Genomic DNA, 11,964 nt, shown 5'->3' on the forward strand with positions numbered 1-11,964 from the left:
ATCAAAAACTATGCTTTGATTGCAGCACCTCTGACTGATCTACTGAAGAAGCAAACATTGATTGTATGGTCAACTACTGAACAATCTAGCTTTGATAAACTAAAGCAAAGTTTGATATCAGCACCTATCCTGAAACTTTTGGATCTTGGTAAGGAGTTCGAAGTAGTAAATGATGCTAGCACACTTGCCTTAGGATGTGTGCTTATGCAAGAAGGCCATCCTGTAGCATACTCTTCAAGAAAGTTGAAGAGCCTTGAGAAGAATTATGCTACCCATGATCTAGAGCGGTTAGCTGTCGTCCATGCTCTAAAGCTTTGGAGACACTACCTACTGGGTAACAACTTTACCCTGGTGACAAATCATAAAAGTCTCAAGTGGAACTTTACTCAGAATGAGCTCAACATGAGGCAACGTCAGTGGATTGAAGTGCTAGAAGAATATGATTTTGAAATCAAATATCGGCCTGGAAAGGGGAATGTAGTTGCCGATGCACTCAATCACAAGGCATTCCTTAATTCTCTAATCTTTCAAAATCCATCAACAACTAGATCTCTAGCCACAAAGGTATCTATGCCAAACAACCCAATACTTGAGCTAGCTAGAGAAGAAGCATGCCATGATCCAACCTATCAAAAGATGCTAAGGGAGATCCCTATCAAGGATCAAGACCCAAAGCTACAGGCTAAGTATCAAGAATTCTCTATCAATAGTTGACTTGTCTACTATAGAACAAGATTATGTATACCGACAAGCCAGTCTCTCAAGCAAAAGATACTTTGGGAAGCTCATGATTCTCCTTTTTCAGGAAAACTTGGATATGCCAAGACCCTCAATGCAATCAAGAAGAGGTATTATTGGGAGAGGCTTAAAGGTGACGTTCTCAAATATGTCACTAAGTGTTTGTCTTGTCAACATATTAAGGCCGAACATGTCAAAATGCCAAGAAAGTGGCAACCACTTGACATTCCCCAAATGAAATGGGAATTCATCAGTATGGACTTTGTTGTTGGCCTATCCCAAGTTCAAGGAGGATACAACCCCATCATGGACTTGGTGGATATGCTCACCAAGGTTGCACATCTTATTCCTGTTAAGATAAATTATAAAGCCTCTGACATTGCAAGGTTGTTCATCAAGGAGATATTCAAATTGCATGGGTTTCCCAGAAGAATCATTAGTGATCATGATTCTCTCTTTACATCACACTTCTCAAGAGCTATCTTTGAAGATATTGGGACTCAAGTTTGTTTTAGTACAGCTTACCATCCACAAACCGACGGTCAAACGGAGCGAGTCAACCAAGTCATTGAGGATATGCTAATGGCACACTGCTGTCATGAACCAAAAGATGGATTCAATTCTTGCCACTGGTTGAGTTTGCCTACAATGCTTCGTATCAAGAAAGAATTCAGATGACCCCTTTCCAAGCATTGTATGGGCACGACTGTTGAAGTCCTTTAAACTTCTCAGACTCAACCCTAAGAGTTGAAGCTTCAAGGCAGATGCTAGAAGATATGGATGACCAAATGAAGTCAATAAGACAGGACATCCAAGCTACCAAGGATAGACAGAAGGCATACGCATATTTGAAACGTCAAGATAGAGCCTTCGAGGAAGGAGACATGGTCTTCATTCGTGTACGTCCAAAGAAGAGTTTCCTATCCTTAGGAGAATGCAAGAAACTAAGTCCAAGATATTGTGGACCCTACAAGATCCTCAAGTGCCTAGGACCCAATGCTTATAGACTGCAGCTCCCTGAGAACCTAAAGGTTCATAATGTATTTCATATCAGCCTATTGAAGAAGTATGTACCTAATCCTAGCCATGTACTGTTGAGATATCGAGCTCCACTCGTGATACGCCAGGGTGACCGTTGTGTATTTATGTCACCGACTTGTCAGTTGCAGACGCAGTTGGCACACCGCCCATGAATAATAGCTACATGATAGCTATCCTTATCTACTCTAGTTCGTGGCTCAGTTAGTATGCCACCTTAGTTAGTTGAGTTTGGTTTGAGACCCATATATAGGGTTCTTCTATTTCTTTGTACTTGAGTTCTTTTGGCTTACACAACTAAGAAGAGGAAAACTGTTTTCAGCCTCCACCCTTGTGTGTCTTCCCCCATTATGCAAGCAAGAAAGCTTCAAGCGAGACTCCTTCCTTCTCTCCCACAATCTTGACATGGTATCAGAGCCTTGTTCGTGGTAAGGAGCTCAAGAAAGCAAGCCAAGCTCACGGTGTTCTGGTAAGAGGAGCAGTGTTGCTTTCATTTTCTGTTTCGGGAGCAGATCTCTGCAGGTAGCACAGCCGGAAAGTGCAGGAGTGCATTGTCTCAGATTGAGACGCCCTTCGCGGTGAAGCAAAAGGGCAGTATATGCTGTGGGTAAGGGCTTTAGCCCTTGGCGACCTTGTTTTTTAGATTTGAGGCCATTTTGGGGCCTGTTTTGGAGGCGGAAGTTTTCTGCACGCACTCAGGAAAAGGCCCAGTTTTATGCTGTGCAGCCACTGTTCTACAGGTCGGTGAATAGCTACTGTAAAAATTGCATTGTATGCTTGTGCGCAGAGACATTGGGAGTTACAGAATCATCCCTGTTGCTTGTTGATGCAAAATCGTCACTAAGAAGTGACTGTGTGGTCAAATACCACTTTCGTCAGTTTTGCAGATTTTCCCTTGTGAGGGTGAAGCTGTGGTTTTTGCAGTGACAGAATTTTTTGCAGTCTTCTGTAATGGCATCTGATTCTCTTTCACAGATTGTCACTGAAAAGCTTGACAAGAACAACTTCCAAGCATGGAAGTTTAGAATGACGAATTTCCTTATGGGAAAAGGATATTGGGAATTTGTTGCAGGAAATGAAGAAGAACCAGTTCTTTCTGATGTTCCCAATCAATAGCAAATGCAGGCATTTAAAGCATGGCATGAGAGAGCCAGGAAAGTTATGTATTGGCTGTCTATCAGCATTTCAGACTCTATGATTGTGCATATTCAGGATGCAAGTACGCCAAAGGAGGCATGGGATACTTTGTCAAAAATGTATAGCACAAATACGCAAGCCAGGAAAATGCAGCTCAAGCAAGAGTTGCACAATGTGCAAAGAGAAAATATGAGCATCAACGACTACCACATGAAGGTGAAGAAGATTGCAGATGCACTTGCTTCCATTGGGTCACCAGTGGAAGATGATGATTTAGTTTCTGTGACCTTGAATGGTCTAGGAAAGGATTATGCACAGTTTTGGACATCCATTTCAGTTCGTGAAAGATTTCCTGATTTTGAGGAGTTGATTGCTCTTCTAATTTCTGAGGAACAGAGAAATGGTGGTGCATCTTCTTCAGGAGGAACTTCAAAAGAAGCTTCTTCTACTCAAATGCTGGAAGAGGTAGAGGCAGAGGTAGAGGAGGCCGATTTGGAGGCCGTGGTAGAAATCAGAATATGCAGCAAACTCAAGAAAACCAGTCCTATGGAGGAGGACGTGGTAACTCTAGAGGCAGGGGGAGCCAAAGAGGTCGTGGTGGATGGCAAAGAGGTCAAAATGCAAACAGTAATGTTGAATGCTACTACTGTGGTAAAATGGGTCATATGGCTAAAGACTGCTATAAAAAGCAGAATGACATCATGAATGGAAAACTGCAACAAGGGAATTATGCATCTTCTAGCAGACAGGGTGATGACAGAAATGAGCATTTGTTCATGGTGCAGCACATGAACAATTCTGTGACAAGTGCAAAAGAAAGCAATAATGTATGGTATGTTGGCTCAGGTGCATCAAACCACATGACAGGTCATGCAGAATGGATGGAGGATGCAAGAAAAATGGAAAAACCAGGGTTTGTGGAGACTGGTGATGATACTACACATCCTATTGTACAGATTGGAAAAATTCCTTTGTCTATGCAGGATGGGAAAAAGAAATACCTCTCCGATGTATTTCATGTTCCGAATATCACCAAGAATCTGGTTTCTGTTGGTCAAATGGTTGAGCAGGGCTTGCAGGTCAGATTTAATCCTCATGGATGCTTTGTTGAGGATATGAAAAATAAAGGTCGCTTGATAGCAAAAGGAAAGAAGAAGGGCAGAATGTTTAAATTGGATGCAGACATGTCTGAATTGAGTGTAGCAATGTTTGCACATGGGACCGGTGTAGTTGCAGATATTGATATCTGGCATAAACGCATTGGTCATGTTAATGTACATCGACTTAAATCAATGCAGGCCCAAAATATTGTTGCAGGTTTGCCAAAATTCAAGGTTGCAGAAATGCATAAGGTATTTGAAGCCTGTCAATTTGGAAAACAGGCAAGGAAACCATTTCCTAGACATGTTCAAGAGAGTAAGAAGCCATTGGAATTAATCCACTCTGATGTGTGGACAACTAAAGCTGCATCTCTTGGAGGCTATCATTATTTTGTCAGTTTTATTGATGACTATAGCAGAAAAATTAGGGTGTATTTTATGAAAAAGAAAAGTGAAGTTTTTGGGCATTTCAAAACTCTTAAAGCGATGGTTGAAAAAGAAACAGGCCTGCAGATAAAATGCCTAAGGTCAGATGGAGGGGGAGAGTACCTCTCAAATGAGTTTGCAAGGTTCCTGCAGGAGCATGGCATAAAGCAGCAATATTCATGCAGTCATACCCCACAACAAAATGGAATTGCAGAAAGGAAAAACAGGCATATTGGAGAGGTATCTCGTGCCATGCTCAATGAAAAGGCTTGCCAGATTTTTATTGGGCTGAAGCAGTTGCTACAGTAGTCTACATAATGAACAGGACTCCCACTACAGCAATACATGGAATGACTCCAGAGGAGGGGTATACTGGTAGGAAACCAGATATTTCTCATTTGAAAATTTTTGGTTGCATTGCCTATGTACATGTGCCAGATGAGTTGAGATCCAAGTTGGATCCAAAAGCTGAGAAGTGCATCTTTATTGGTTACTCTCTGCAGCAAAAATGGTATAGATGCTATAACCCTTCTACTCGTAAGTTTACAGTGAGCAGAGATGTTGTTTTTGATGAGATGAGTAGCTGGTATAAACCAGTAAATGTGATTGATGATGTAGATGCACAAAATGGTAATGCTGCGCAAAATTCACAGCAGCAGTCACAAAATATTAGTGGACCTGGAGCGTCCTCTAGTAGTGGTTCACATTCTTCGCCATGGACAGGCAGATTGAGATCAGGAGAATCTTCTCAAAGCAATGCAGATAGTGGTATGCAGGTACCACGAAAAGGAAAAGAGAAGGTTGATCAGCCCATGTTTGATGTGAATGCAGGTCACTCTTATGTGGATGGTGAATCCAGTGGCTCAGAACAGAGCATTGATGATGAGTTGGGTATTCCTTCTATTGTTACACCTGGAGTAAGGAAGACCAGGGATGTTTTGAGAGCACCTGGGAGTGAACCTACTTTGCGCAGGTCTATGAGAGCTAGGTATCCTGTGGATAGGCTGAAATATGATGGATTTACAGCCATTCACTATGCATATATGGTCAAAGTGATACAGGAACCAGAACCCACATCTTTTGAGCAAGCCATGGGAAAAGAAAAATGGGAGAAAGCCATGGATGAAGAAATGGATTCCTTGGAAGCAAATGCTACATGGGAGTTAGTACCTTTGCCTAAAGGTAAGAATGCAATTGGCTGTAAGTGGGTTTATAAGGTGAAGCACAATGCAGATGGTTCTGTGAATAGATACAAGGCAAGATTAGTAGTCAAGGGGTATGCACAAACAAATGGCATTGACTATGAAGAAACATTCAGTCCGGTTGCAAGGATGGCAATTGTAAGAGTAGTCATTGCTATGGCTGCATCAAAGGGATGGTCTTTACATCAGATGGATGTAAAGAATGCCTTCTTGCATGGTGATTTGCAAGAAGAGGTCTATATGGAGCAGCCACCAGGTTATGTGCATGCTATTCGTCCTGAGTTTGCTTGCAGGTTGAAGAAAGCCTTGTATGGCTTGAAGCAAGCACCTAGACCATGGTCTGACAAGATAGGACAGTATCATGTCACTATTGGTTTTCAAATTTCCAAGGCAAATTTCTCACTTTATGTGAGAAAAACAGAGAAAGGTATTATGCTACTTGTCATTTATGTTGATGATTTGATTATGACAGGTGACAGTGATGAAGATATCCTTCATGTGAAAATGCTATTGAAGCAGAAGTTTGAGATGAAGGATTTGGGAGAGCTGTGTTATTTCTTGGGCATTGAGGTGATTAGATCACCAAGTGGGATACAGCTCTTGCAGCGGCAGTATGGATTGGACATGCTGCCCAAATATGGGATGACAGGCTATAAGCCTATTTCAGTTCCTTTGGAGCAGAATGTGAAGCTGAGCACAGATGCAGGTGAGCTTCTAGAAGACCCTACTATGTACAGACGCATAGTAGGAAGTTTGATTTATATGACTATTACCAGGCCAGATTTGAGCTATGCTGTTGGATTGGTAAGTCAGTTTATGTAGGCTCCAAGGAAACCACATTTGGATGCGGCTAGACGCATACTCAGGTATGTGAAGTCCACATTGCAGTATGGACTATTTTATGAGACTGGGGTTCAGATACAGTTACATGGATACACTGATGCTGATTGGGCTGGTAGTATTTCTAATAGACGATCTACCAGTGGATATGTGTTCTCTTTTGGGAGTGCTGCAGTCACTTGGAGCAGCAAGAAACAGCCTACAGTTGCCTTGTCGAGCACAGAGGCTGAGTACAGGGGTGCAGCAATGGCTGCATGTGAAGTAGCTTGGTTGCATAAGCTACTTTATGATATGCATCAGTCTACAGATGGGCCAGTTGTCATTTATTGTGACAACATGAGTAGTATACACTTGGCAAATAACCTAGTCTATCATGCTAGAACAAAGCACATTGAGGTGCATTATCACTATGTGCGAGAGAGGGTTTTACTAGGTCTTATTGATCTAGTTTATGTCAGCACAGAGGATCAGGTAGCTGACATATTCACGAAGGCATTGGGCGCAGAGAAGCTGCGCAAGTTCAGAGACCTGCTTGGTGTGCAGGAATTGGGATTGAGCTCGAGGGGGAGTGTTGAGATATCGAGCTCCACTCGTGATACGCCAGGGTGACCGTTGTGTATTTATGTCACCGACTTGTCAGTTGCAGACGCGGTTGGTACACCGCCCATGAATAATAGCTACATGATAGCTATCCTTATCTACTCTAGTTCGTGGCTCAGTTAGTATGCCACCTTAGTTAGTTGAGTTTGGTTTGAGACCCATATATAGGGTTCTTATATTTCTTTGTACTTGAGTTCTTTTGGCTTACACAACTAAGAAGAGGAAAACTGTTTTCAGCCTCCACCCTTGTGTGTCTTCCCCCATTGTGCAAGCAAGAAAGCTTCAAGCGAGACTCCTTCCTTCTCTCCCACAATCTTGACATGTACTTGATGATCAACAAGTTGCAATGCCTAGCCAAGGAGTCCCTGAGCTACGGCCTGACAAGATCTTACATGTTAGGGAGAGACAATTGAGATCCTGAACCTTGAGAGAATGTCTCGTCCAGTGGAAAGATTATCCCAAGGAGGATGCCACTTGGATAGATGAAAGTACTCTCAACCAAAAATACCCCCAGTTCTTCTCAAGATGAGGACATCTCGATTCCTCCAAGAGGGAGAGAATATAATATTTCCGCTCAAAAATATTGTTGAACTTGACTCCCCGCACACCGCATAAAACCTGTGCAAGGTTATCTCCAACATCGCAATTATCGGTAGCTTAATTCATACCCCGCATGCGCAAAAAATGAGGCCTCCACATTGAGCAATTGAGGCCAGGGGTTCAAGACCGCATAGCCACAGAAGAACATGTAAAATATTACACGGCGCAGCGAACAGAATCTGAGAAAGAGATAGAGAGTACACAACAGATAAGAGGAGAATCAGTAAATTCCTTAACTCCAAACAACTGATACAAAGATGGCTCTGTCCACCCGTGTGCTTCCACTATGTGAAGCTTAGATGGTGATCTAGACAGAAGATAGGTGAAGAGCTTAAGGCTAGCTGGAATAACAACTCTGACTGGGTGAAAGATGAGTGAAAGATGGCTGCGAAGGGGTTTAGCTTTTATAGCCCGCGAAGGTCGTTAGGTCGGCATGCTGACTGACCTACCATATGAACCTCCACTAGTCGGCCAAGGAATATTCCAGGGAATATTCCCTTTACCATCGGGCCCCAGCTAGGGGCCGCTTCTGCGGCCCCCGGACCCCACAATAGGGGCCCCTTTTAACTCCCTTACACCGCAACTCGATGCAATGTGCCTCGAGTTGCTACCAGCTTAACCACTCCGTCTAACCCAAAGATTAGACCCACAACAGTCACCTTTTTGCCATCCGGTCACATAGACCTCATCTGATATACAAGTCAGGACTCAACCAATGTCCGGGCTCACATTTGGCTTCTCCTCATAATGGGGGCCTTACAACTTTGAGCACCATGGATCATTGGTAGCACCTAATGAGGTGGGGCATTGATCATATCTAACACCCCCCCTCAATGTCCACCCATAGGTGAACTATCTCCTCGTCCCAATGCCGAGTCTCTGAAGATGAACTGGAAGCAAATCCTTCGTAAGTGCTTTGGTGAAGATATCTGCTCCATTCTCCTCTGTTGGACAGTAGACCAATTCCACTATCCCATCCTCCATCAAATCATGCACATAGTGATACTAGATCTCTATATGTTTGGTGCGTGCACGAAACACTGGATTTTTGGCAATGGCGATGCAACTCTGATTGTCACATCTCAGCACAGTTGGTTCTTCATCCTGCACTCCCATATGCCATAGAATCCTTCTCAGCCATACAGCCTCACATGCAGCAAAACAAGCTACCTTGTACTCTGCTTCGGTAGAAGACAATGCCACTATTGGTTGCTTCTTACTAATCCAAGAGAAAATTCCTGAACCCAAAGAGAAACAATAACCAGAAACTGACTTCCTGGAATCAATGTCTCCTGCCCAATCTGAGTCACAGTTCCCCACAAGAGAGGTTCCAAAACTGTATGTGATACCATAGTCAAGAGTTTTCTTCAAGTATCTGAGCACCCGCATCCCAGCCTTCCAATGACTCTCATGAGGTTTTTTTGAGAACCTGCTCAAAACACCAACAGTAAAACTGATATCTGGTCTGGTGTTACACAAGTAGATCAGACTGCCGACCAACCTCCTATACCTCCCAATGTCTGCTAGTGCTGATGTATCCTCGACGGATAACTTTGCATTCACCTCCATAGGTGTAGCTATCTCCTTGCACTCGGTCATGCCAAATGCCTTCAAGATCTCCCATGCATACTTCTTCTGAGAGATGAAGATCTTTCCTGGCTCTTGCCAGACTTCAATCCCTAAACAATAGTGCAGCAAGCCCAAGTCTGTCATTTCAAACTCAGAACTCAAAGCCTTTCGAGTTTGGTTGATCATATCTTCATAGTCACCTGTAATAAGAAGGTCGTCCACATATAGGACAATCACTACAGACTTTTTACCATCCCTGTAAACATACAAGTTAGCATCCGAGGCACATGTTTTGAAGTTTAGGTTTAAAAAGAACCTATCTATCCGTTGATACCATGCTCTCGGGGCTTGTTTCAGCCCATACAATGCCTTCTTCAATTTACACACTTTGTTCTCAGAATGGGAGGCCTCAAACCCTAGTGGCTGAGCCACATACACCTCCTCCTTGAGGTCACCATTTAAGAATGCTGACTTAACCTCCTCCTTGAGGCCACCCACATCTTCCTACTGTAGTCGTCAACAATCAACATAAAATAAGAAGATCCCCCCAAGGCCTGTGTAGGCATCTTACCACACAAGTCAGCATGCACCAACTCTAGAGGAGCCTGTGCTCTATTCTTGCTTTCTTGTGGAAATGCCTTTCTCTGTTGCTTGCCCATCATACAAGCTTCACATGGTTCCTTCAATTCAGTTATTGTAGGTAGGTGAGCAACCATACCTTGCTTTTGCATCTCCTTCAATACTCCAAATCCGATGTGTCCAAACCTTTCATGCCAAAGCTTACTTGTGCCCACTCCAACGGTGGATGTAAGAGCACTTAACTCATACAGGTTGTTCCTTCTTTCTCCTTTGCCAACAATTGTGCCAGCACTATCAATAATTTCTGCACCTGTCTTCTTGAACCTCACTTCATGACCAAGATCAATTATGGCAGCAAACTGATAAGAGATTTCTCCTGATTTCAGGAACATACAACACATTTGAAAGCTTTTTGACTTCACCATTTGCAGCAACAAAAGAAATAGTACCTGTGCTCGCAGCAGGGCATTTAGCATCATTTCCAACCGTCACACTGATGGATTCTTGTAGAGGCTGCATAGAACTGTATAGACCTTTCTTGTTGGTCATGTGACGGGAGGTCCCACTATCCAACACCCATGAGTCAGTGGTAGATTATTCTTGCGCTGAGGAGCACACTTCCTCAATGGTCGCCATGAATAATTCCAACTCTGCTTTAGTCGTATTGGCTGTCTCTTTTCCTTTACTTTTAAGGGTACCATTCTTTTCATCTGCCTTCTTGACACGACAATTTGCAATTGCATGTCCTTTCTTCTTACAATAGAAGCACTCTCCTTGAAACTTCTTCTTGCCGCCCTTCTTTTTGTCACCATCATTTTTGGTGGAGGAAACACTTTTGCCTTTTGCATTGGCAGAGAATGCAGCATCTCCATTGTTGCTTCCTTCTCGGGCTTTCAGCCTCAACTCCTCCTCCATTAATAATGCAGAAAACTCCTCAAAAGTCAAAGCTTGAGGTCTCACCTAAGTATTAAGGGCAGTTACTAGTCCATCAAACTTTTGTGGACAAATCCGAAGACACCTCCAAGCTAGCTCTTCACTAGTCTTTTGTATCCCAGTGCCAGCCATCTGGTCGTGCAGATTCTTAATCTAAGTGATGAATACTTCAACCGTCTATCCTTTAGCAAAATTCTCTGCTGCTAGTTGATTCTCCAAGTTTTGAATCCTTGTTTGGTTTCGTGTTTCATACTGACTCCTTAATACATTCCAAGCATCTGACGCTTTGGTTGTATGCTGAATCAGAGTCAAAACACTGTCAGAACAGCTTGTAACTAAGGCACACAATGCATATGCATTCCTTTGTTTCCAAGCTCGTAGAAGATATGCATTCGGAGGAATCATCACACTAGGATTTGATGGGTCGGGGGTAGGCTGTGGTTCTGCGTCAGTCCCCAGCACAGTCTCCAGAAGCTCATAAGAATCAAGGATAGTTGTAATTTTGAACTTCCACAAGGTGTAGTTTGTACCATCTAACTTGCCTTCGCTGAAGGTTGGTGGATGAATAGCCAGTACAGCAGCACCACCTCCTGCACCGCTTCCTGATGTGCCATAACCGCTTCTCGGAGTCGACATAGTTTCTCTTTGCTGTTGAAGCCTTTGCCTCTTACACGCTCTCCGATCTCTAGAGACCCCTGGGCTCTGATACCATGTAAAATATTACACGGCGCAGCGAACAGAATCTGAGAAAGAGATAGAGAGTACACAACAGATAAGAGGAGAATCAGTAAATTCTTTAACTCCAAACAACTGATACAAAGATGGCTCTGTCCACCCGTGCGCTTCCACTGTGTAAAGCTTAGATGGCGATCTAGACAGAAGATAGGTGAAGAGCTTAAGGCTAGCTAGAATAACAACTCTGATTGGGTGAAAGATGAGTGAAAGATGGCTGCGAAGGGGTTTAGCTTTTATAGCCCGCGAAGGTCGTTAGGTCGGCCGACCTACCATATGAGCCTCCACTAGTCGGCCAAGGAATATTCCAAGAAATATTCCCTTTACCATCGGTTTAAGGGGCCCCTTTTAACTCCCTTACACCACAACTCGATGCAATGCTCCTCGAGTTGCTACCAGCTTAACCACTCCGTCTAACCCAAAGATTAGACCCACAACAGTCACCTTTTTGCTATCTAGTCACATAGACC

This window comes from Lygodium microphyllum, chromosome 2 (genome assembly GCF_053477565.2).
Source record: "Lygodium microphyllum isolate KBCC chromosome 2, Lygodium_microphyllum_v1.1.10, whole genome shotgun sequence".
In the NCBI taxonomy this organism is placed as follows: Eukaryota; Viridiplantae; Streptophyta; class Polypodiopsida; order Schizaeales; family Lygodiaceae; genus Lygodium; species Lygodium microphyllum.